Source organism: Macaca nemestrina, chromosome 7 (assembly GCF_043159975.1).
Source record: "Macaca nemestrina isolate mMacNem1 chromosome 7, mMacNem.hap1, whole genome shotgun sequence".
Taxonomy (NCBI): Eukaryota; Metazoa; Chordata; class Mammalia; order Primates; family Cercopithecidae; genus Macaca; species Macaca nemestrina.
The window spans coordinates 8,679,062-8,702,651 of NC_092131.1; the positions used below are offsets into that span (position 1 = coordinate 8,679,062).

Consider the following 23,590-nt stretch of genomic DNA (forward strand, 5'->3'; position numbering starts at 1 on the left):
ACTCCCCTTTCCCCCGCCCCCGTGCCCCAAAGGCGAATTCTTATTTTGAAAAGGCCCCTCTCCTTGCCCCTCAACCACTATCCCTCTTTGGGAACATTTTTAAAAATAAACACCAGAGTGCACATCCAACCCTGCTGAACACAAGGAAGCTGCCTGGATGATCCTGGGCTCTGAAACCTAATTAGGGGAAAGGGAAAACTAAAAACAAAGATTCCAAAAGCAAGAAACCTGGGCTGCTTGAAGTTACTTTCTTCCTGGAGGGTGGGGCCCGCCCCGGGAGATGGAAAGCTGGACGGAGGTTTGTTTTTGAAACATCTGGGCTGGGCTTGGCCTGCTGGCTCTCCTGGATGCGGCTGGAGCTGCCAGTCTCCCTTCGCCATGCAGACCATGAACTATTTCTTTTGCTCTCTGTTCCAACTGCCTCTGAGACCCAACTATCAGCTCCCTCTCCCACTGGGGTCCTGAAGGCAGCTGGGCATGGACACGTGGTGGTGGGAGTCAGCACCGGAGGGCAGGGAAAGGCTGGCTGGTTGGTTTGTTGGGTTTGATCCTAGGCTACCGTTCCGCCGAAAAGAAGAAAAGACTCAAAACATCCATCTGTGGTTCTAGATATCAACAAGGGGGGAATCAGAAGTACCTGAAATGTTCGTGTCACACCGAGATTTGAGTCTACAACTTTCTAGCTGTCACTTCCAACAGGAGCTTCAAACCTTTGAGACTCAGTTTCCAAATTGGTGAGAGAAGATAACTTGTATCTTGTTAGAAATTTCTTTATTCTGCAATAGGAACACAGTGTCATGGGCCCTTGGTGGTCTTTTGAAAAACTCCTATTCATCCTGCAAATCACAGCTCACATAACCCCTCTTCAATCCAGAGAACCTCAGAAGAAAATCATTTCCATCTCTGTTCTATTTCAGTAGCTAATACAGTTTTTTTGTTGTCATATTTACAGCTCTGTTCTGTTATTCATATTTTTACTCTTCTGCTGGGCTGATCTCAAGGGCAGAGACTTTGCCTATTTGTTACTGTGGCCAGGACACAAAAAGTGCTTGGAAAACATGAGATGCTCTTTGCATTCTGGTGACCCTGAGGTCTATGTCGTCGATGCTGGGGCCCATGGAAGGTAGCATGTGGGATACTAGGCAGGGACCACAGCTGCTGAGAGAATCTCTTCTCTCTCCTGTGAGTGAGGTCCACCTCCTTTTGCACAGGAAACCACAGACACTCAGAGTCTTATCTTTGGGTGACCTTGGAAGGAAGGCCCAGGCTCATGACTAATTTCCGGGGCCATCCTCTCCCAGGATTATGAGAAGCTGCCCTGGGCCGCCTGGGCAGGGCCGGGCGCTTGGCCTGGGAGGCCAGCTGCACCCGAGGTCCTGCTGCTTTCTCAGGCCTGTTGAGACCTGGCTCGCTCCAGCCTCCCGGATCTGTTGGTAAAAAATAATTATTTGCTTAAAACATGTAAAGTGCTCCTGCGATTTTAATCGGTTTAATTTAAATTTTAAACGACGGATCTTCAGCTTCTAATCACTTTGAAACTGAAGTGCTTTTCACCAAATGTGAAGTGCTTTAGGGTTGGAAATGATTATGTGTAGGACAGTAAAAGGGAGGAGAGAGAGAGGGGAGACAGAGAGAGGAGAGAGGAAGAAGATACGGAAAGGAGAGCAAGAGTGTAACTCAGAATTAAGCTGGAAAACCGTTCCGCTGAGCTGGCCCATTGTCAGGGCAACATTCAGCCCTTCGGAAGATCTTAGCAGAGAAGAGATGATGCTGCCTACAGCCTCATGTAATTCAAATCCAAAATTTATTTTTCATATCGACACAAAACTTACATGCACTGTGAAATTTACAACAACTTTTTCTAAGGTTTTCTAATTGCAAAATTCTGTTAAGGCTTCTGATGCTGAACTTCGTGTGTGTGTGTCCCCTGGCCCCTAGGCACGTGCCTGGGCTCCCATGCAGGTCACCCAGCACTGGCCACAGAGCAGCTTGGACAGCTGGACAGAGGGTGGCTGAAGAGTTAGAGATCGGAGTTAGGTGGGCAGGGCTCCAGGGTTAAGATCCTGCTGGAGGGCGTGGCTCCTGCACAAGGGGTGTGTGTGTGTGCGCATGTGTGTGTGTCTGCGCATGCATGTGAGTGTGTGTGTTGCTGGAAACACCTGACTACAGCTGGCAAGGCTGGGTGTTCTGGGAAACATGAGAGCCCCTCCATGGCTGTGGAACCATGGAAGCTGCAGCCCGCAGAGGCGCCGTGGAACCAGGAAGCTGCAGCCCGCAGAGGCTCCGTGGAACCAGGAAGCTGCAGCCCGCAGAGGCCTCAAGCTCAGACAGGGTCAGGCAGCTGGGGTGGATGGGCCGCCCGCAGCTGCTGCCCAGGCTCCCCTGCTGTTTTCTTCTTTGTTTCTGTACAGAAATGCTGGAAGACCAAGAGAAGCCAGACTGAAGTCTCACAGGCCTGCCTTCCAATTTTACTTCTGTTACTTTCTTCCACCTATCATTTCGGGCTGGTTTCTTTGACTTTCGGACTTCCCAAGTGTTGTTTTGCTCTTTTGTAACCAAAAAAGAAGCCGTTTCTTTGTGCTGCATTGGCTTTTCCAGCAGGGTTTTCCCAGCTTCGTCTCCGGGCCCTGCAGTGTCCCTGCCCTTGCTTCTAAAATCTCACCCTCCAGGGAGCTGGGCTGGAGCTTATGTGAGTCCCTGTCTTCCTTGGAGCTTCTCCGTGGCAGGCCTGGGTCCGGCTGGTCTTTGCATCTCCAGCACCTACCCCAGGGCCAAGAGCTGAATGCAGTTCAGATTGGAGGCTTCTGGAAGGTTGGAGTGAGATGCAGGGGAAAGACCTTGTGGTTTGGACCAGACAGATCAGGGTTTGATTCTAGGCTCTGCCATTTATAACCCTTAACATGTACTCAACAGTCTCAGCCTTAATTTCCTCTACTGTAAGAATGGAATCAGCCTCATACAACCCCCAACATAACTTCCAGGTAGGTTAAGTATGTAAACGTGAGAAGAGAAACTCTAACACATTTAGAAAATAGAGTATCTTCATGACTTTGGGGTAGAGAAGAACTTTCCATTTTCCTCCCCCGCCCCCCCCCAAAAAAAACCCAAAGGAGCATATTGATACATTTGACCATATTAAATTTAAAATTTTCTGTTCAATTAAAGGTACTCTAAAAGAAATGAAAAGGCAGGCTACAAACAAGGAGAATACATTTACAATACACATAACAAATCAAAGATTTGTATCCAGAGCATAGGACGAATTCTACAAAATCAAGATAAGAATAGAAAAGCAAACGCATAGAAAAATGGGCAAAATATCTGAATGGACAGTTCATAGAACAGGCACCACACGAAGTTCCAAATAGCTGAAGAAACTCCCAATCTTTTTCGTAATTAGGAGAATGTACATTGAAACTCTGCAATGCTAGATTAGCAAAAAATATCTGGCAGAGAAAGAAAATGCATGGGAGACCCAGAAAGTGGCTGGAGCTAACTGTCGAGGGAGCTGTCCATCCTGGTGAACTACCTGCCCCTCAAGCAGCCCATGATAATCTCCCCAGGGCAGTGTTCGTCTGCAGACTCCAGGAGAGGACAGACCCCAGACTCTCCAGCAGCCACTCCTCCTACCATGTTCTTCAGGTTTAATTTGTTATTTCCTTTTCCAGATTCTTGAGATGGAAGTTTGCATCATGGTCTTTCAACTTTACTTCTTTTATAATACATACATTTAAGTCCATATCAATTTCCCCCTAAATATGGCTTTTGTGCATCCCACAAATTATCAAATCATGTAGTTTAATTATCATTTAGTTAAAATATTTTCTAATTTCCATTGCATTCTTTTTGTTTGACCCAGTGTATTTCTTAGCAGTGTATTTCTTAATTCCCCCAAATTCTTAATTTTATTCTTAATAACTTAATTCTTAATAACTTCCATATCCTTGCTAATGTTTTTGGTCTGTTTGTGCTATCAATTAGAAAGATATGTGTTAAAATTTGCCACTGTGGTGATGATTTTTTCTACTTCTCGTTTTAGTTCTGTTAGTTTTTGCTTTATATATTTTGAGGCTATGTTATTAGGTGCATGCACATTTAGAACTATTATCTCTTTCTGGAAAATTAGACTTTGTATTTTAGAAAATACCTGTCTTCATATCTAGTCACATTTTCTTCCTTGAAGTCTACATTGTCTTATATTAATGAGTTATACCAGCTTCTCTTGGTTAGTGTTTACATTAAGATATCTTTCCATTCTTTTACTTCTAATCTTTCTGTATCCTTATATTTGAATTGTGTATCATATGAGCAGCATGTTTTTCTTAAATGTTAAATCTTATCTGACAGTCTTTGTGCATTTGCACTTAATGTAACGACCAATATAGTCTATTTCTTCTGTCCAACCAAGGTTTTTTTTTTTTCCTTCTTTCTTGCCCTCTTTTGGATTCATTCTTTTTTTAATTATTCTTTTTTTCTCTTCTCTTAACTTAGTATTTATATGTTCTTTTGCTATTCTTTTAATGATTATCCTAGAACTCTGGTTCTCAAACTATTTGGTCTCTGAACCTCTTTATATTCTTAAAAATTGTTAGACAAAATGATTTTTATTTTTCTGGATTACATTATCAATATCTTATTGTAAAAGAAGTTAAAACCAAGAAAAATTTAAAATATTTATTAATTCACTTTAAAGGAATAATAATAAGTACTAGTTATTAGACATAACTTATTTTTGTGAAAAATAACTATCTTTTCTAAAACAAAAAATACTGAGAAGATGACATTATTTTCCATTTTGCTCTGTTTCTTTAATGTATAGCTTAGTAGAAAGAAGACAGCGATGTCCTTATACCTGCTTCTGCATTCAATTTGTTGTGATATGTTGTTTTGTTTGAAATATACAAAGAAAATGTGTGGCCTCATTCAGATATGTAGTTGGAAACAAGGGGACTATTTAATGGCTTTTTCAGAATACTGAGGTTATCTTCTTTAGTCATATACAAAACATTCACAAGTGGTAATTTCTTAAAGGTTAGTAGCAAAGTGGAATCTGAAGCCAGATCAATGAAATTTTCATAAAAATCTATTGGTCTCCCTCACAATTTGAATAGGTTTTCACTCATGTGTAATTTTGTATCAGTATTCACTGGTCATTTGGAAAATATTGCTTCACTGAGTTGTTCACGTCTTCCAAATGTTGACACATTTGATTATATAATATTTGAAAATTACATTTGTTTATGTCATCATTAATTTTACTACAAAATTCTTTAAATATTGGGAATCTATCAAGCTCAGGATGGCCAAGGTAAGTTTTATAAAATTGTAATTATTATTTGAAGCTTAAATTATGTATCATTTATAACATACACTGTACATTATTTTCCTGAAAGTGACATGTTTACTACCTTAAATTTTGAGAGGATGTCTATCAAATAATCAATTTGGAATAACCATAGTTTCCCTGTCAGTTATTCTTGCAAGTAAAAATGGTCTTGGATGAAAAAGTGGCAGTGCACCTCGCAACTTAACTACACAAGTGCTTTTCTTGAGATCACCATTTGATTTCAGGATAAAGCAGCTGTGCTCCATGCCTATGTTCTATTTCATCACATAGCATATTTTAAAATGTGTAGTACAAGTTTGTAATTTAATAATAATTAATACTTTTTCACTGTTCCAGCAAGCGTAGTCAATTGCCCTTTCTTTTTTTTTCTTTTTTTCTGCAATTACACCGCAGTAAAGACTACAATGACTAGTAGTACAATTTCTTACCACTGTCATGCTTTATGCAAGCTGCCAGCAGTTTTATCCACTGTGGCTTTTGCACCATCAGTGCAAGTATCAACAAAGTTAAAAGAGGTAAATAAGCCTTAGTACTATGAAAATAGTTTTGCCCTTGGGGACTCCCAGGGGTCTATGAGCCACATTCTGAAAACTGCTGCCCCAGAGATGATAACAGGTATCTTTGATTTTTTTTTTTTTTTTTTTAACAGTACTTTCCCCACTTCTTAGACAATGCAGAAGTCTTAGAGTACTTTAACGTCGAGTGGGCGCAGTGGCTCACGTTTGTAATCCCAGCACTTTTGGACGCTGAGGTGGGCGGATCACGAGGTCAGGAGATCGAGACTATCTTGGCTAACACGGTGAAACCTCGCCTCTACTAAAAATACAAAAAATTAGCCGGGCGTGGTGGCGGGCGCCTGTAGTCCCAGCTACTCGGGAGGCTGAGGCAGGAGAATGGCGTGAACCCGGGAGGCGGAGCTTGCAGTGAGCCAAGGTCACGCCACTGCACTCCAGCCTGGGTGACAGAGTGAGACTCGGTCTCAAAAAAAAAAACAAAAAACAAAAAGAGTACTTTAACATCATTTACTTCCTTTTCTGTTTATATGTTATAGTTTCTAAGCATTTTATTTCCCCATATTATTCATATCCCACAAGTCATTATGTTTTGTATATTAAGGCTCATTTACATACACCTACACATTCACCTTTCTGTCATTTTTCATGTCTTCCTGTATTTCTAAGCTCCTGTCTGAAGAATATCTATCAGTATTTCCTTCAGTATTAGTGGGTTTGCCAGTGTGAATTTTCTCAGTTTGAAAGTGTATTTCTCCCAGACTAAAAATGCCTTTATTTCACCTTTATTGTTGAAAGATATTTTTCCTGTGAATTCTTGGCAAATTTTCTTTCCAATACTTTGTAGACAGCATTTGATTATCTTCTGGTTTTGTTTCTATTGAGAAGTCAGATGCCAGTATTATTCTTGCTCCTTTGAAGGTAATGTGTATTTGTTTCTCTCTGATATTAAGATTTTCTCTTTGTTTTTGATTTTCAATAGTTTGGGTAAAATGTGCCAAGGTGTGGTTCCCTTTGTATTTATTTTGGTTGGGGATTCATAGTGCTTCTTGAATCTTTCTAAATAAAACTGACCACTTTTTGAAAAATTTCGGCCATTGTTTCTTTTTTTTTCCATTTTTTTGAAATGGAGTCCACTCTGTTACCCAGGTTGGAGTGCAATGGCACGATCTCGGCTCACTGTAACCTCTGCCTCCCAGGTTCAAGCAATTCTCCTGCTTCAGCCTCCTGAGTAGCTGGGATTATAGGGGTGTGTCACCACACCCAGCTAATTTTTGTATTTTTAGTGGAGACAAGGTTTCACCATGTTGATCAGGCTGGTCTCGAACTCCTAACCTCGTGATCCGCCCACCTCGGCCTCCCAAAGTACTGGGATTACAGGCATGAGCCACCATGCCCAGATGCAGCCATCGTTTCTTTAAATATTGCTTCTGCCTTACTCTTTTTCCTGTTTTTCTGGGACTCCAATTTTATGTATCTTATATACTTCTTACATTTTCTCTTGTCTTTTTCCTGTCTTCCTGTCTCTCCATGAACTATTCTAGACCTTTTCTTCTAGCATATCTTTTAGCTTACTGATTATTTCTTCAGCTATATCTTATTTGTTACTAAACCTATTTACTGAATTTTTAATTTCAGCTATTCTGTTTTTCAGTCCTAGACTTTATGTTTGAATCATCTCTACGGTTTCTGGTTCTCTATGTAATTCTCAATCTTTTATTTCCTTGAACATAAGAAGCTAGCTATTTTGGAAGTCTGGATATGATACCTCCCGTAACTGGAAGACTTATGGAAAGTTTCCCTATTGTTTCTCTTTGTTGTCAGCTATGTTATTTTGCCTTCTCGTGTGTGTGGTTTTGACTGAATATTGGAAAAACTGTAGATTTAAATTGAGAACTAGGATGATCATATTTTATCCCTCTCTTGGGAAGTCTAGTGTTTGGTTCTGGCAGGGCGCTAGCAAAGCTTGATCTCCTTAAGTCAATTAGGGATGGCGAAGTTTCAAACAGGACTTTAATCCCTTTGAAGGACAGCATATTTCTGGTTTGCCTTTACTCCTAGAGTATATACCTTTAGTGTCATTTAAAAACCAAAACTCAATCAGTCTCCCTGTGAAAGGCAGAAACAAAGAAAAGGAGAAAAGAGCATAATAGAAAAAGTGGACACCACTTTTGGTGTTGGTGGTTTAGGAAGTCCACCAACTGATGGTCCCTGAACTTTAATTTTATATTTAAATTTATAACACTTGTAGTGTTATAAATTTTTCAAAATCTCATGCTGTGTTTGTCTCATTGAGTTTTCTTCTTTTCCTGGATTTTGGCCCTGTAATTCTTCACTGTCTTGATAACTCTCCAATGCCTTCAGGCATTTAATTTTTATTTTTGAATTAAAAAAATTATTCAGATTTTCTAGGTTTTAAAGTGGGGAAATTGGTCCCAATTACCTAGTCTGGCATTGGAAGAAATGTGGCCATCTGGTACAGCTACTTTTGATTTGGCCTTATCTGGGAAAATTGAAGATATTTGTGTTCCATAAACTAGAAATTCCACACCCCAAATATTTACCTTAGAGAGAAACTTTTGCAAATGTAAACAAGGAGTTATAAATAAGAACGTTTATAGCAGTAGTTTCTAAAATAGCAATGCCAACCGACAGGAGAATGGATAAATCAATTGTGGCATTATTATTTATGTGGCATTTTGTTTTTATTCTTATAAAAATAATACAGCAGTGAAAATTGGTGAACTAAAGTTACATGTATCAGAACGGACAAATCTTTTGAATGTAATTTTGAGCAAAAATGTGATGTGCAAAAAAAAAGCGTGTGTGTGTGTGTGTGTGTGTGTGTAGTAGTATTTACATTTGTAGCAATGTGGGTCTGCCTAGTTATAATAGACACTGAACTGAATACAGTTTTATTTCTTTTCCCCCAGGTAGAAGGGGATGGGTTTGTGATCAGGAAGTGGCCGATAGATGATTCAATTTTGCTGATAATATTTTACTTCTTAAACTAGGTAGTAAATATAGCTGGGTGTTTCTTGTAATTTAAAAAATATTCTGGATTATCTTGTCTTGGATTGGTTAATTTAGTTCACTTACATTTATTTACATGATTGATTTCTAATTGTTTCTATTACCTTAGTTTGTTATTTTTCTTTTTTCACTTTTTAAATATCCTCTTTTCTTCTTTATTGCCTGGGTGGAAGCCTTGATTAAAGGTTGTTTTTAAAAATTATTCATTTGCATATTTTTATTCAATTTTTATTCTCCTCTACTGCTTTGAAATTTGACCTTTTGTTTTCCTGATTGTCCTGGACACATTATCATGCATATTTAATTTAACGACATACTAAGCAATATCTTAATCCCCTTTGATTAATAAAAGGACGTTAGAATATCCCAAATCAAGTTACTACCCTTCCAACTTACAAGTTATTGTTGTGTAATATTTTAATTCTATGACTTTTCCATGGCTTTATAAATTAGACTTTATTGTTACCTTATTGTTTTGTTAATGTTCATGCGTGTTTATCAGCTTATTTGCTCACCGTTTCTTCTTGCTTTTCACAAGGACCTTTTTGTGATTATTTTCTTTCCTTCCTTAGGGGAGGTGTGGTGGTTTACTCCCAACCACACGTATCTGAATATTTTTGTTTTACTTTCGCTCTTGTTGGGTACACAGTTTTGTGAAGTACACAATTCTGGGTTGGCATCTCCACACTTTGAAGGCACCATCACATTTCTTCTGGCTGTCTTTATGGAGGTGAAAAGTTTGTTTTCAGTCTTCTGATTATTCCTTTCAAGATTGTCTCTACTTTTTGTCTGGCGGCTTTAAAAAAATCTTATTTTTGCCTGTGGTGTTTTAAAGATTCACTATAGGCATCTGAAAGGACCTGAAACATTTACTCTTACTTGGAGTATATTGTGTAATTTCTGAATCTTGGATATATGTCTTCTCTTTGTTCTAGAAAGTTTTCAGCTAATATCTCTTGAAATATTACCTCTATTCTTATATATCTCACTCTCCTTCTAGGACTCTGACTGGATATATGTCAGAGCTTCTTATTCTATTCTCTGTATGTCTTTCATTACCTTTATATTTTCTGTTTCCTTATCTCTTGATACTGTATTTTGGGTAATTTGATCAGACTCTTATCCTGGGGTTCACATATTTTATTATTAGTTGTGTGTAATCAACTTGTCAAGCATCCATTGAATTTTTAAAAAATCAATTAAAATTTTCAGTTTTAGAAGTTCTTTTTGGTTATTTTTTAAACCTATTTGGTCATTCCTGATGGTCTCTTGTTTACTTTTTATCTTTGTGATTCCAATGTTATTTTCTTTATGCATTTCTTACCTTCTTTTTACGTTTCATACATTGATATAGTATGCATTGGATTATTTAATATCTGCAGTCCTGAGGTGTTTGAATCTATTATTTGTTACATTTATTGACTGCCACTGACAGATACTTGCCATCTTCTCTTTCTGTGACTTTTCATTGTGAGCTGACTGCTTATTTTTTAATCTTATTTTCAGATTTTTTACTCCTGAGGGCCTAATTGAGGGATGCTTTCCTCCAGAGATTTCTGTCTAGTTCTGCTGTGAATCAGGTGCACCGAAGACTTGAAGACATATCCATCACCTTTGAGCATCTCATATCTGCAAGGACTGCCAGGCTCAACTCCTCCACCTTGCTCTTTGTCCCAGGCTCAGGATCCAAATTGCAATGGTAATTGGTGCTCATCCTCAAGGCCAGCAAACCTCTTCATTTCATACACTGCCAGCTTATCCCAACTGTATTAGTCTGTTCTCATGCTGCTAATAGAGACATGCCTGAGACTGGGTAATTTATAAAGAAAAGAGGTTTAATAAACTCACAGTTCCATATGGTTGGGGAGGCCTCACAATCATGGTGGAAGGTGAAGGAAGAGGAAAGGCACATCTTACATGGCAGTGGGCAGGAGAAGTGCCAAGCAAAAGGGGAAAACCCCTTATAAAACCATCAGATCTCATGAGAATTCACTCACTACCACAAGAACAGCAGTATGGGGGTAACCACCCCCATGATTCAACTATCTCCCACAGGTCCCTCCCACTACATGTGGGGATTATGGGAACAATTCAATATGAGATTTGCGTGGGGACACAGCCAAACTATATTTAACCAGCTTTAGATTTAGCTCACATTTTGAGGAAGACTGGCCAGTTTGAAGACTTCCACATACCTTGAAAGCCCATTGATGTGTCAAAAAGTCCATGTTATTGAGGACAGTCTTGTTTTGATTTGCGACAGTCTTGTTTTGATTTGCGACAGTCTTGTTTTGATTTGCGACAGTCTTGTTTTGATTTGCGACAGTGCCTTTGCGCACTTGATCTGCCATTCTCTAGGAGTGTGGAAGTTATTGTATTATTCTGTATTAACCTTTTTACTTCTTTAGCTCTCATAAATACTGCATGATAAAGGAGATCATATTTTCTACTTTGAAGAACTATTATAAGTGTTAGGAAGCCTAGGAAGCTGCTAGCACTTAGTAGATGCTAAATAAATGGTAGCTAACAACAACACTAAAGGTGATTCAGTATTTGCTGAACTTGATTGAACATATATTGATGGTTATAGGTGGACAGACGTTGGACATATATAACTTAACCTTACAACACTATAAGGTTGGTCATATTGTCTTTCTTTTACAAATTGGGAAACTGAGGCTCAGTGAGTGTACGGAGCAGCATCACTTTATTAAATGATACGAACTATACAGTAGTGTCTAATGGAACATTTGGCTCATCCATTTATTCATTCATTCTTTCGGAAAGTACTTATTGAGTGCCTTTGCCCCGGGACTGTGGTGATATATAATGGGTGTTTGCCTTATCAGGGTCCTGGAAAAAAGCGACTTTGACAATTCTCCCACCCCCTCCACTGTCCCTGAGCCTCACAGTTTTCTCAGGATGTTGAGATCTGTGCATCTCACTTTCCCTTGGGGCTTGGACCCTCCAAGCAAGTGGTCCCTAGTAATAACCATTCTCCTATAAATTAATTGGAGCTTGTGGGCCCTGCGTTATAAGCACTGCAATGCAACTTTGTTTTAGGACAGTTGTTTGGATTAAGGTGCAGATGTGATGTGTGAGTGACAGTGTGTCACCGGTATTTAGTATAGGCATACCTCGTTCTTTTGCACTTTGCTTTATTGCCCTTCACGGTTTTCATTTCTTTTCTTCAGATTGAAGGTTTATGGCAACCCCCGTTAAACAAGTCTATTGGCACAATTTTTCCAACAGCATGTGCTTACTTTGTGTTTCTGTGTCACATTTTAGTAATTCTCACAATATTTCACACTTTTTCATTATTGTTATATTTGTAATGGCGATCTGTGATCAGTGATCTTAATGTTACTCCTGTAACTGTTTTGGGGCACCACGAAGTGTGTCCAAATAAGATGGTGTGCTCTGGCTGCTCCATTGACCAGCCATTCCTCCATCTATCTCTTTCTCTCCTTGGGCCTCTTTACTCCGAGACACAACAACATTGAAATTAGGCCAGTTAATACCCCGTACAATAGCCTCTAAGTGTTCAAGTGAAAGGAAGGATCACATGTCTATCGTTTTAAATCAAAAGCTAGAAATGATTAAGCTTAGTGAAGAAAGGATGTCTAAAGCTGAGACAGGTTGAAAGCTAGGCCTCTTGCACTAATTAGCCAAGTTGTAAATGTAAAGGAATAATTCTTGAAAGAAATTAAAAGTGCTGCTCCTGTGTACTCATGAATAATAAGAAAGTGAAAACAGCCTTATTGCTGATGTGGAGAAAGTATTAGTGGTTTGAATAGATAAGACCAGCCACAACATTCCTCCAAGTCAAAGCATGATCCAGAGCAAAATCCTAACTTTCTTCAATTCTATGAAGGCTGAGAGAAGTGAGGAGGCTGCAGAAGAACATTTGAAGCTAGTGGAGGTTATTTCATGAGGTTTAAAGAAATAAGCTGCCTCCATAACATAAAAGTGCAAGGTGAAGCAGCAAGTGTTGATGTCAAAGCTGCAGCAAGTTATCCAGAAGATAATTTAGGTGGATAATTGATGAAGGTGGTAACACTAACAACAGATTTTCAATGTAGGTGAAGCAGCTGTATATTAGGTAAGAAGATGCTCTCTAGGACTTTCATAGTTAGAGAGGAGAAGTCAATGCCTGGCTTCAAAGCTTTAAAGGACAGGCTGACTCTCTTATTAACTGCTAATGCAGCTGGGTGACTTTAAGTTGAAGCTGATGCTGGTTTACCATTCTGAAAAGCCTAGGGCCTTAAAAATGATGATAAATCTATGCTGCCTGTGCTCTATAAATGGGACAACAAAGCCCGGATGATAGCACATCACTTACAGCATGGTTTAGTGAATATTTTAAGCCTGCTGTTGAGATCTGATGTTCAGAAAAAAAAAGATTTCTTTCAATACATGACTGCTCATTGACAATGCACCTGGTCACCCAAGAACTCTGATGGAGATGTACCTGGAGATGAATGTTGCTTTCATGCCTGCTAACACAACATCCATTCTGTAGCCCAAGGATCAAGGAGTAATTTCAACTTTCAGATCTTATTATTTAAGAAGTACATTTTGTAGGGCTAAAGCTACCATAGATAGTGATTCCTTTGATGGATCTGGGTAAAGCAATTGAAAACTTTCTGGAAAGGATTCACCATGCAGAACACGCATGATTCACAGAGGAGGTCATCAACATTAACCGGAATTTGGAACAAAAGTTGATTCCAACCCTCGTGGATTACTTTGAGCATTTCAAGACTTTGGTGGAGGAAGTAACTGCAGATGTGGTGAAAGTAGCAGAGAACTAGAATTAGAAGTGGAGCCTGAATTGCTGCAATCTCATGATCAAACTTGAATGGATGAAGAGTTGCTTCTTATGGATGAGTAAAGAAAATTTCTTGAGAAGGAATCTACTCCTGGTGAAGATGTTCTGAACATTGTTGAAATGACAACAAAGGATTTAGAATATTCTGGAAGTGTAGTTGATAAAGTGGCAGAGTTGACTCCAATTTTGAAAGAAGTTCTGTGGTAGGTAAAATGCTATCAAACAGCTTGCATGCTGGAGAGAAATCTTTCTGGGAAGGAAGAGTCCATTGATGTGGAAAACCTCATCAATGTCTTATTTTAAGAAATTGCCACAGCCACCCCCAATCTTCAACAACCACTACCTTGATGAGTTAGCCGCCATCAACACCGAGGCAAGGCCCTCCAACAGCAAAAAGATTAGGACTTGTTGAAGGTTCAGATGATTGGTAGCATTTTTTAGCAATAACGTATTTTTAAATTAAGGTATGTATATTGTTTTTCAGACAGACTGCTACTACACACTTAATAGACTACAGTTGATATGGTTTGGTTGTGTTCCCACCCAAATCTCTTCTTGAATTATAATTCCCATAATTCCCATGTGAAGGGACCTGGTGGGAGATAATTGAATCATGGGGGTGATTTCCCCCATATGTTCTCATGGTAGTGAATAAATCTCAGAAGATCTGATGGTTTTATAAGGGGAAACCTCCTTTTGCTTGGTTCTCATTCTCTCTCTGCCACTGTGTAAGCCATGACTTTCGCCTTCTGCCATAATTGTGAGGCCTCCCCAGCCACATGGAACTGTGAGTCCATTAAACCTGTTTTTGTTTAAAAAAAAAATAAATTACCCAGTCTCGGGTATGTGTTTATCAGCAGTGTGAAAATGGACTAAAAATACAGTATGGTATAAACATAACTTTTATACACACTGGGAAACCAAAAAAATGTGTGTGACTCACTTTATTCTGATATTCATTTTATTGTGGTGGTCTAGAACCATGAGTGCAGTATCTCCAAGGTATGCCTGCAATTAGTAATGCCATTAGAAGGGACTGATGAGCCCGTGGGTATTCACAGCCTGTCCCATAAGTAGCTGGTGCTCTTGGTGAGAGCAGGGTTAGCACCATTGGGTCCCCTTGTTCTCTCCAGAGCTGTCTGGATGACAGGAAGTGCACGGCATTCTGGCTACTACTGGCCACCTACTGGAATTTTCTATTACTTCTCATCACATCCAACTCTTCTAGAGGCCTTTAGTCTGCTGTGACAATACCCCCAGCCCCTGCACTGTCCCTGAGTCCCATAGTTTTCTCAGGATGGTGCGATCTGTGCATCTCACTCTCCCCTCGGGGTCGGACTCTTCCTTCAGCTCCCCCAGGTCTGGGGAAGAGGCTTGGTTATGTTCTACTTACAGATGATAGGAAGTGCCATTGGGGTGAGATTCATAAGCTTAGAAGGCAGCGACCTGCCTGGGCTCCACCTTGGGAATGGTGAACCTAGTCTTTATGCAGGATTAAACCTTTTCTGTGCATTTGTAGATGGGGTTGTGTGGTGGTGAGAGGGAAGAGGATGGGATGAAAATGAGAGCAAGCCTTATATTTTATTTTCTCTCTATCAAGCATTCATTTATTGAGCATCAGTTTGCACAGCTACTGAGTATCAGGGGATTCAAACCCACGTCTGTCTCGACTCTGCAGCCCCACTCCTGCTACCCGAAATAACGCTCCCCTCCCAGGGTAGCTATAAAGCATTTGAGACACTGTCTACAGCGTGGCCCCACAATGCCTGGAGTGTAAGAACTCGGTGTGCGGTAACTTCTTTCTTTCTCTGAGCAAAAAAGAAATCTTAAAAGAAAGTGAAAAATCTGTTGCCTTGGAGAAGTTTGAGAAGGAACCAGAAAGTGTGTGGGAAGGAATTCGCTCAGCCTGGGCTGCCATGCCGGTTCTGGTGGGCTCCACCTCCGAGCGTCCCCTGGCTGATGGGGGCATTTAACCACCTCCTCCAGGTTTCGTTCCCCCCACTTCACCCACACGGAACAGCAGTTCTCACAGACAGACGGGCTGGCGAGTTAGCATCTTTCCATGATGAACGGTGCTGCACCAAGCCTTATCTTTCATTTATGATGATTGTGCTTATAATGAAGGACTGCAAATCTGACAGATTGAAGATCATCTTGAAGGCTGTACTTTTCATAGTTCTTGCAGTTTGGATTGATTTGAGGGAGAGAAAAAGGGAGAGAGGCTCTCTGTAAAGAAAACATGATTTTTATGTGAATAGTCATTACAGACCAGGATTATATTATATTCATCTCCCCACGCAGAAACGACACCGGCAAACATCCTTCCTTTATTTTCCTGAGTAAAAGAAGGCCTCGTGGTTTAACAAGCCAAAGGGAACACATGCAATGAATGAAGTGGCAAAGTAATGGCCTCCCCATCCTTCCTCCTGCTCCTGGAGAGCATCCCAGTGTCAGACATGGTTAGCCTGGAGATTTGGCTTTTTGCCTTTCACCTTTGGACAGGTCACTTCATAACCTTGAGCCACAGCTACTCATTTTAAAGGTGAGCCTCTGGTTTTGTATTGCTGTGTAGCAAGCCACCTCATACTTGGTGGTATAAACCATCAATACTCATTTATTATTGTAATCTCTCCTGGTTCTGGGATCAGCTGGGCAGTTCTTAGGCAGGACCTCTCATGGGGTTGCAGTCAGATGGTGGCTGGGCTGGAGTTACCTGGAGCTTCCACACTCATGTATCTGGTGCTGGCTGCTGGCTGTTGGTTGAGATTTCAGAAGGGATTGTCAGCAGGGACATCTACTCGCAGCCTCCTCGTGTGCCCTGGGCTTCTTCACAGCGTGGTCACTGGGTCATCTGTTGTTAAACACACTCACTGAGGCCCATCCAGGCTCAAGGAGAGGACACACAGGCTGCAGCTCTTGCTGGGGACATGGTAAGGCTCTGGGATGGGATGTGGCTCTTTCTGGAAAATATAGTCTGCCACCATAAGGATAATAATTGGTGTTTGGGTTGCTGTAAGAATGAATGAAATAATGTTAACAGGCAGTGAAGTATAGGGGAAAATGTTTGAATTCTGGAGTTAGAGTAGCTTGGATTTTGATTCTGATTCTACTACTTCCCAGCTATGAGAGAAGCTGACCATGTTTTGGTGGGTTCTGTCCATCAGGACTGATTGAAGAGGGGGTAAAAGTAGGGGGATACGTCAGGTATTTTTCCTTTTTGCTTTCCTGGTGTGTCTGGTGGGCTGTTGCTGGTTTGTGTAGTGTTTATCAGTGACTTTCCTGCAGCAAGACTTACCTCTTATTTAAGATGATTATGTTTATAATGAAACACTGTGGATTTTTTAGATTGAAATCACATAGGAGGTGATCCCTTATCACAGCCCTTTGATTTGGGCCGATTGAGGAGTTTGCTAATTTCTAATACCTCTCTTCCTGGGTCATAGCAAAGACAAAATGAATTAACATGCATGAGCTCGAGAGTGTAGGTGTCGTGGTGGATGGGCTGAGTGTGGATTTTCGGATCAGATAATGGGTTTGGATCCCAGTTTGGTTTTTCATTAACTGGGGAAACTTACATAAGTCAGGTCCTGTCTCTGAGCCTCTGTTTTCATTTCTCTAAAATGGGATGATGCCCTGGGTTACCAGGTTGCACGACTGTAAGTAAAGCCTCTCATCGCATGGTGTATGTGAACCGTTTCCCCAGAGGTGTCACAGGCCCAGTCTGCATGGCCCTGATTGCCTCCGTCGTGCACAGCTGTCCTGAGGGTGAGAAGAGGGATGGTGGAGAAGGGCCAGTGTGAGCCTGGGCGGAGAATATTATCAGCAAAGGTTTGCTCCCCTCCTGCCTTCCCTGAACCCTGGGTGGGGAGCAGTGAGTTTCCTGGAACCCTTGCAGAGAGGTCTTTTCTACTGCTCCCATGACAAGTGGGCCCAGATGGCTTCACTGAGCGCTTCCCTGGGGACTGCGGAGTACTCTAGGTTTCTCACAGCCGACAGCCCTGGGAAAGGGGCTGCTGCTGTGGGTGGTGAGGCTGGAGAGTCAGGGGTTCATTAGCCGTGGTTTGGATCTGGATGGGCCTATCATATGGCTGTGCAGTGTGTCGCACTGGTTTTCTGATCAGTCCAGTATGTTCTCAGCCACTTAGCCCCTTCGTTATCTACTTGCCCTTTGGAGCCTTGAGGCAAAGTGCTGGGTTTGTGGATGGGATTCAGATGGACCTGAATTTGAATTCCTATTACTTACACCCTTACTTACTGGCTGTGAGACCTTGGCCAGTCGCTCATTTCCTCCGAGCTTCATTTCCATTATCTATAAAATGGGAACAATAGCCCCTATCTCTCTGGCTGGATGTATGAATTAACTGGCACAGAACCCACATAACTGAGTCATTAATTAGATGGTATTGATTATTTATTGAGTGACCAGGAAGCTTTCCAGGTGCTGAGATGTGAACAAGTAGGCAGTCTGGGTACTTGGGGGCAGCAGCTGAGCACAGCTGAGTAAACTGGTCAGATGGTGAGGGATGGTGCTGGTCAGATGGTGAGGGATGGTGATCCATGCAAGGGGAAGATTGCAGGTGCAGGGATGCTGTTCTGTGGGTCATCTGGGAGGGCCAGGCCAATGAAAGAGGGATTTGAGCAGGGCCTGGAGGGGGTCCCGAGTGAGGACATGGCTCTTCATGGGAAGACCAACAGCCAGCAGGAAAAGCGTGCAGGTGGTCGAGGGGAGGCCTCATGTGGTGGGTGTTTAAGTATGAGATGAAGTGCCAGGAGGTGTGGGCAAGGGCGAGTGCAGGGAGAGGAAGGAGCCAGACAGTCCCCACCTGCAGGCCACCCCAAGTAGCTCAGCTTGGTCAGGAAATGCCCTGTCGCCTCCTTTCTCTTAGTATTTTACCACTTTTTAATAGACCTTTAAAGAAAGTACATTTATATTTGCAAATAACCTTAAAAAAAAACTTTGCAGTTTTCCCATTCCCACAAAAAAACCTACTCTTCAGTGCAAAATAAGTCCCATCCTTGCCATTAAGTGGCTCACTTAGAATCAGCTTATATTTCTAGTTCATGCCTTACACATCTGCTCAAATGACCCTCACAATCATCCTGTGAGCCATTGTTACTATGCCCATTTAACAGATAAGGAAACTGAGAGGCAGAGAGGTGAAGGGCAAGAACAAGGTCACACGGCTTGCAAAAGGCAGACAGGACGTAGGCCTGGGTTTTCCCGACTCCAAGTTTTTTCCGCAATCCTGGCTGATGACGTCAAGTACTGGAGCCTTTGACCTCTGACAGCCGCCACCTCCCCTCCTCTGTCTGCCTCCAGCATCTGTTTCTGTTGCTAATGTCGGTGTCTGAGACGCAGGCATCTCCCTAACTTGCCAGGCTTGATGAAGCTCAGTGAATTTCTTTTAGTGATGATGGACATAATTAAGTTAGCAGAGGAGATGTCTCATTGCTGCCAGTATCAAATAGAAATGAGAAGGAAGACGGGTTGCACTTTAGCTCTGAACACGATGATGAGCTCAGTCAGCTGGAGGGTCAAGTATTCTTGGAAGAGGGAGGACCCCAGCTGAGGGCCTGGTTGGTTCTTAGGAATATCTCACATGCACCTTGTCCTAAGCAGCAAGCAATGATGACAGCAGGCATGGAGGCTGGGCCATGGAAAGTGAGTGCTTGAACCAGACAGGTAAAAACGCTCTTGAGAATATGTCAGTAAGTGGCATGCCCTTCATTGGTTCTCAAGCTTCAGTGTCTGCATAGATAATCTAGAAAGCATGCTTAAAAAAATCCAGATGCCTTTACCACATCCCCAGAAGTTTAAATTCAGTCTCTTTAGAGAGGGTCTTGGGATCCTGATTTTTATCAGTCATTCCACATGATTCTGGTGCAGGAGGTTCCAGAAACATTGGCACAGGGGTTATGTGCATGAGCTCTGGAGTTTTTCGGTTGTGTTTTTGGAGCTGGTATGACTCAACACAAGAGATCTAGCCTCCTTAGTCTTTGCTTCCTCCTGCTGTGGAATAAGCTGTAATATACCTCCCTCAGAGAGTTGTTGAGGAACATATAGGACCATGCACATAACATTGCTTTAGTTTTGAATTGATGGGTTGCCAAGAGTAGGAGGCCCAGCCTGCAGGTGGAGGACCAGTCAGCGATACTTGAATACCAGTTGCTTGGGGCTCCAAGTCCAGCAGATGCCAACTCCGTCAGCAGGACCAATCACTCAGTCCTTCAAGGTTCAGCTCGGACATCATTGCCTCCAAGAAGCCTTCCTATGGCTTTATGCCTTGAGCTCCCACTACCTGCTGCATCCCCTTCTATGGAAACATTTTTCACATTGCACCAAAACAGTCTGCTGCTATATTTCTCTCCCTGAGCTGGACTGCAAGCTCTTCAGTGGAAGGGACACTTGCTCATCCTTGCTTCTCTGGGACCCAGCACATAGTGCATTTTGCACAGCTATAATCAGGATATCGAAGCAATCTTATATTGCTTTTGCCTTCCCTCCACACAGTAAGCATTTGCCATGGTCTGAAGTCTTTATCCTTAGCATTTCTATTGCTGCCTAATGTTCTACAGAAGTGTTGCTCTCTGAATGTTTGAACTATTCCCTTATGAAGAGTCCACCTGTATTGCTATTACAAATAATGTTGAGGAGAATCTTTGTGTCCCTCCCTGGTTTGCACAATGGGCTCCTGCAGATTATCAAGAAAACCACTAGATTCTAATAGTAAATAATTTCAATAGATCATTGTAACAAGGTGGGATGCAATCCTCAACCACATTAAAAAAACGGTCAACCTCACTAGGTATCAAATGCAAACTAAAATGATGCCTGATGTTTTATCTACTAAATTAGCAAACTTGAAAATAATGGTAATTTCCAGCACTGATAATGACATTAAGAATTAGGTGCGCTTGTTTAACATTGTCTTTGGCAGTGGAAATTAGCACTATTTGGCAATGGGTTTAAAAATCGGTAATCCCACCACTTGGAACACCATGGTAAAGAAATGACTTCTTGTACAAATTGGAGGAAATCACAAGTCTGTTAATGGTTACTCATACTCTTTTGCAATACAGAGTCATCTTCTCTGTAGAGAAAGCAGCTTCCGTAGGATTCTAGCCCTAGATGGTATGAGTTCCAGACTGGAGGTGGAGGGAGGGATAAGAGCAGCCTCCGTGAAGATGTGATTCTTGATCTGAGACTTGCAGGGTCAGCAGCTACTTGTCCAACAGATGGGAGAGTGGGAAAAGGGAGAGATGGGTATCCCAGCATTTGTGAACGTGTGCGTGTGCATGCCTGTGTTTGTAGAAAGGTGAGTGAGTACTTGGGTGTGTCAAAACAAGAGTCTGGAGGGATTGCAGATCATGAATTCTATGCCATGCTTGGCTGTCCCCTGAAGGTGGTGGGGTGGTACTGAGTTAGAGAAGTGACACGGATTTTAGAAAGCTGTCACTGACTGCTGGGTGAAGGATGGAGGCAGGGAAGCCAAGTAGGAGGCTGTCACAATAGCTCAGGGGAGAAATGTTGAAGGTGGGCCCGTGTGAAGGTGGATTGGTTGGAGGGAAGAAGATGAATTGCAAAATTTTAGGAGCTCACCCCCACTTTTCTGTATGACCTTCCTCCAGGCACCTTCCCTGGGGAAGGTTCCACTTTGCCGGGCCTCTTCCCGGTACACGGGGTCTCCTGGAAGCCTGTGGTGCCCATCAGCTCACGCACATTGCAAACTCCGCTAATGGCATGTTGGCTAATTGCATAATGCAGCTATCTGCCTGTGAATTGAGGCCCAAATGTTGTTCTTTGCAGGGTAATTATGCGGGATAAGTGAATGGCTGGAATATTTACAAGATTTTGTCCCTTGGTCGATTTCCTTTCTCAGAAGACAGCCGCTGTGTGGGGTAAAACATAAGACAGAAAATATCTCTGGGACTTGCGCAACATGGCCACAGGAAAGCTTGTGGTGTTTGAGAGAGGAACATGCAAAATATTAAGTTTGGGTAAAAAAGAGCATACAACTGTTCCATCCTTGAAATGCATATGTTCCTCTCATTGACTGGCACGGCTGGATTCGGCTCTTGCCTGTTTCCAGCCGAGGAGTGCGTCTCATTTCCAGCCGAGGAGTGCGTCTCGTTTCCAGCACTGGCAAGTCAGGTTGGGCACAGGTCTGACATGGTTCCTGGGTGCGTGGCTGGGTGTCGGGTTTCTGCTGCATTGGATGTGAATCCTGAAGCATCCGTGGTTGTGACTTTGACTGAGTGATTTCCATAATCTGGGCCTCAATTTCCTCATCTGTGAAACGGGGAGAGCAATGTGTCTTTGGAGTGTTGTCATGGGGGCTCTCAGAGACGAGGGAGGTAAAGGGTTCCCTATGAAGTATGGGATTGAGATGAGGCTTCTTTCCCTCCTGGTTCAGACCAAAGGCAAGCCCCGAGTTGGGCATTGTGGAGCTTCCTGGGGACTGAGGAAACCCTGACTGGTGTTGCCTGTTTCAGCCTCCTCCCCATTAACTCAGCTCAGCCACGTTTGCTGGGAGCCTGGGTGGAAAAGAACTTTGTTGAAGGCCTTGCCCTCTTTCTGAGAAAAGGTGGTGAAAGTGGATCTGCTTTTCCTACCTAGTGTCAAGCACTGTGGGAGAAAATGTTTTTATTTTATTTTATTTTTATTTTTTTGAGACAGACTCTCACTCTGTCACCCAGGCTAGAGTACCGTGGCATGATCTCGGCTCATTGCACCTCCCTGCCTCCAGGTTTAAGCAATCCTCCCACCTCAGTCTCCCCAAGTAGCTGGGACTACAGGTGCATGTCACCACGCCAGGCTTATTTTTGTATTTGTTTGATAGAGACAGGGTTTCACCATGTTGGCCAGGCTTGGCTTGCACTCCTGACCTCAAGTGATCCTCCTGCCTTGGCCTCCTAAAGTGCTGGGATTACAGGCATGAGCCACCGCGCCCGGCCTCAAAAATGTTTTTAAGACACACATGATCCTTGGAAAGGATTTTCATCTTCATGCTTTGCAGAGGACATTAGACGCTCAGAAAGGTTACATAACTTTCTTTGGGTCACACAGCTCACAGGTGACAGGAGCTGGGTTTGGACTCGTCTCCAATGCCTGCTCCCTCTGGGCTAGGCCAGGGTGCAGGAGGCTCCCTTCACCTTTTGATGGGTGTGAGTGGGAGGTGTTTGTTTTTCCTTCTCAAACTCCAACTGTGGGCCTTAGCTGGAGGTCAGATGAAAGCTGCCTTTGTCCTTGGTGCTCTTCAAACAGGTTCTGGTCTCTGCATCCGAATGGCTTTTCCCCAAAGTGCATCTGGCTTCTTGACAAGGCACCATCCACCCCCACTGCCCTCTCCCAGCCTCCCTGCTGTGGGAACCTCCCATTCCATGTTCTCCTGGCTGGCAGCTGCCTTCCTTAGCCTCGTGAGTCCCTGTTCTCCCTTAGTGATAGGGATGTGGGCTCCCCAAAGCTCACAACACAGGGAGGAAGTGCTGCTGTGAGGGTTGAAGAGCAGGCCAGAGTCACGGGCAGGAGTCTTGGCCTGGTTGCTTATTACCTGCATGCCTCCAGACAGGCTCTCCATCCTCTTGGTGCCTCGGTGTCCTCATCTGTCAAATGGGAGTCATATGGCATGTCCCTCCAAGGGCAGAGGTTGATGGAGATGAAACACAATAACGAACATCAAGCGCCTGGTTTGTGGGAAGCGGCCCATCTCAGGCCTTGCTGTTATCGTCTCGTCTCGTGAGTGATGGAGCCTGGTGCAGTGGGCAGAGTCCAGAGGGGTTAGACAGAACTGGGTTCTCTCCTCGCCTCCCCTGATCAGCTGCTTGGCCTTGGGCAATTGCTCCATTTCAGGGTACGTTCATGGGGAC

At 42.6% G+C, this 23,590-nt stretch overlaps 1 long non-coding RNA gene across 6 annotated transcripts in view; it reads left to right on the top strand.

The window, feature by feature from the left end:
- The first annotated feature begins 1,290 nt into the window (after positions 1-1,290).
- LOC105467438 (uncharacterized) overlaps positions 1,291-23,590 on the top strand; it is a 42,182-nt gene continuing 19,882 nt past the window's right edge. The window contains exons 1-3 of one of the 6 annotated variants that reach the window (XR_011625561.1): positions 1,291-1,433; positions 10,399-10,591; positions 16,025-21,886. This is a non-coding gene — a long non-coding RNA (uncharacterized lncRNA). The remainder of the gene's footprint in view (positions 1,434-10,398; positions 10,592-16,024; positions 21,887-23,590) is intronic. The other 5 variants (XR_011625559.1, XR_011625560.1, XR_978882.2 and 2 more) reach the window with 5 other exon arrangements.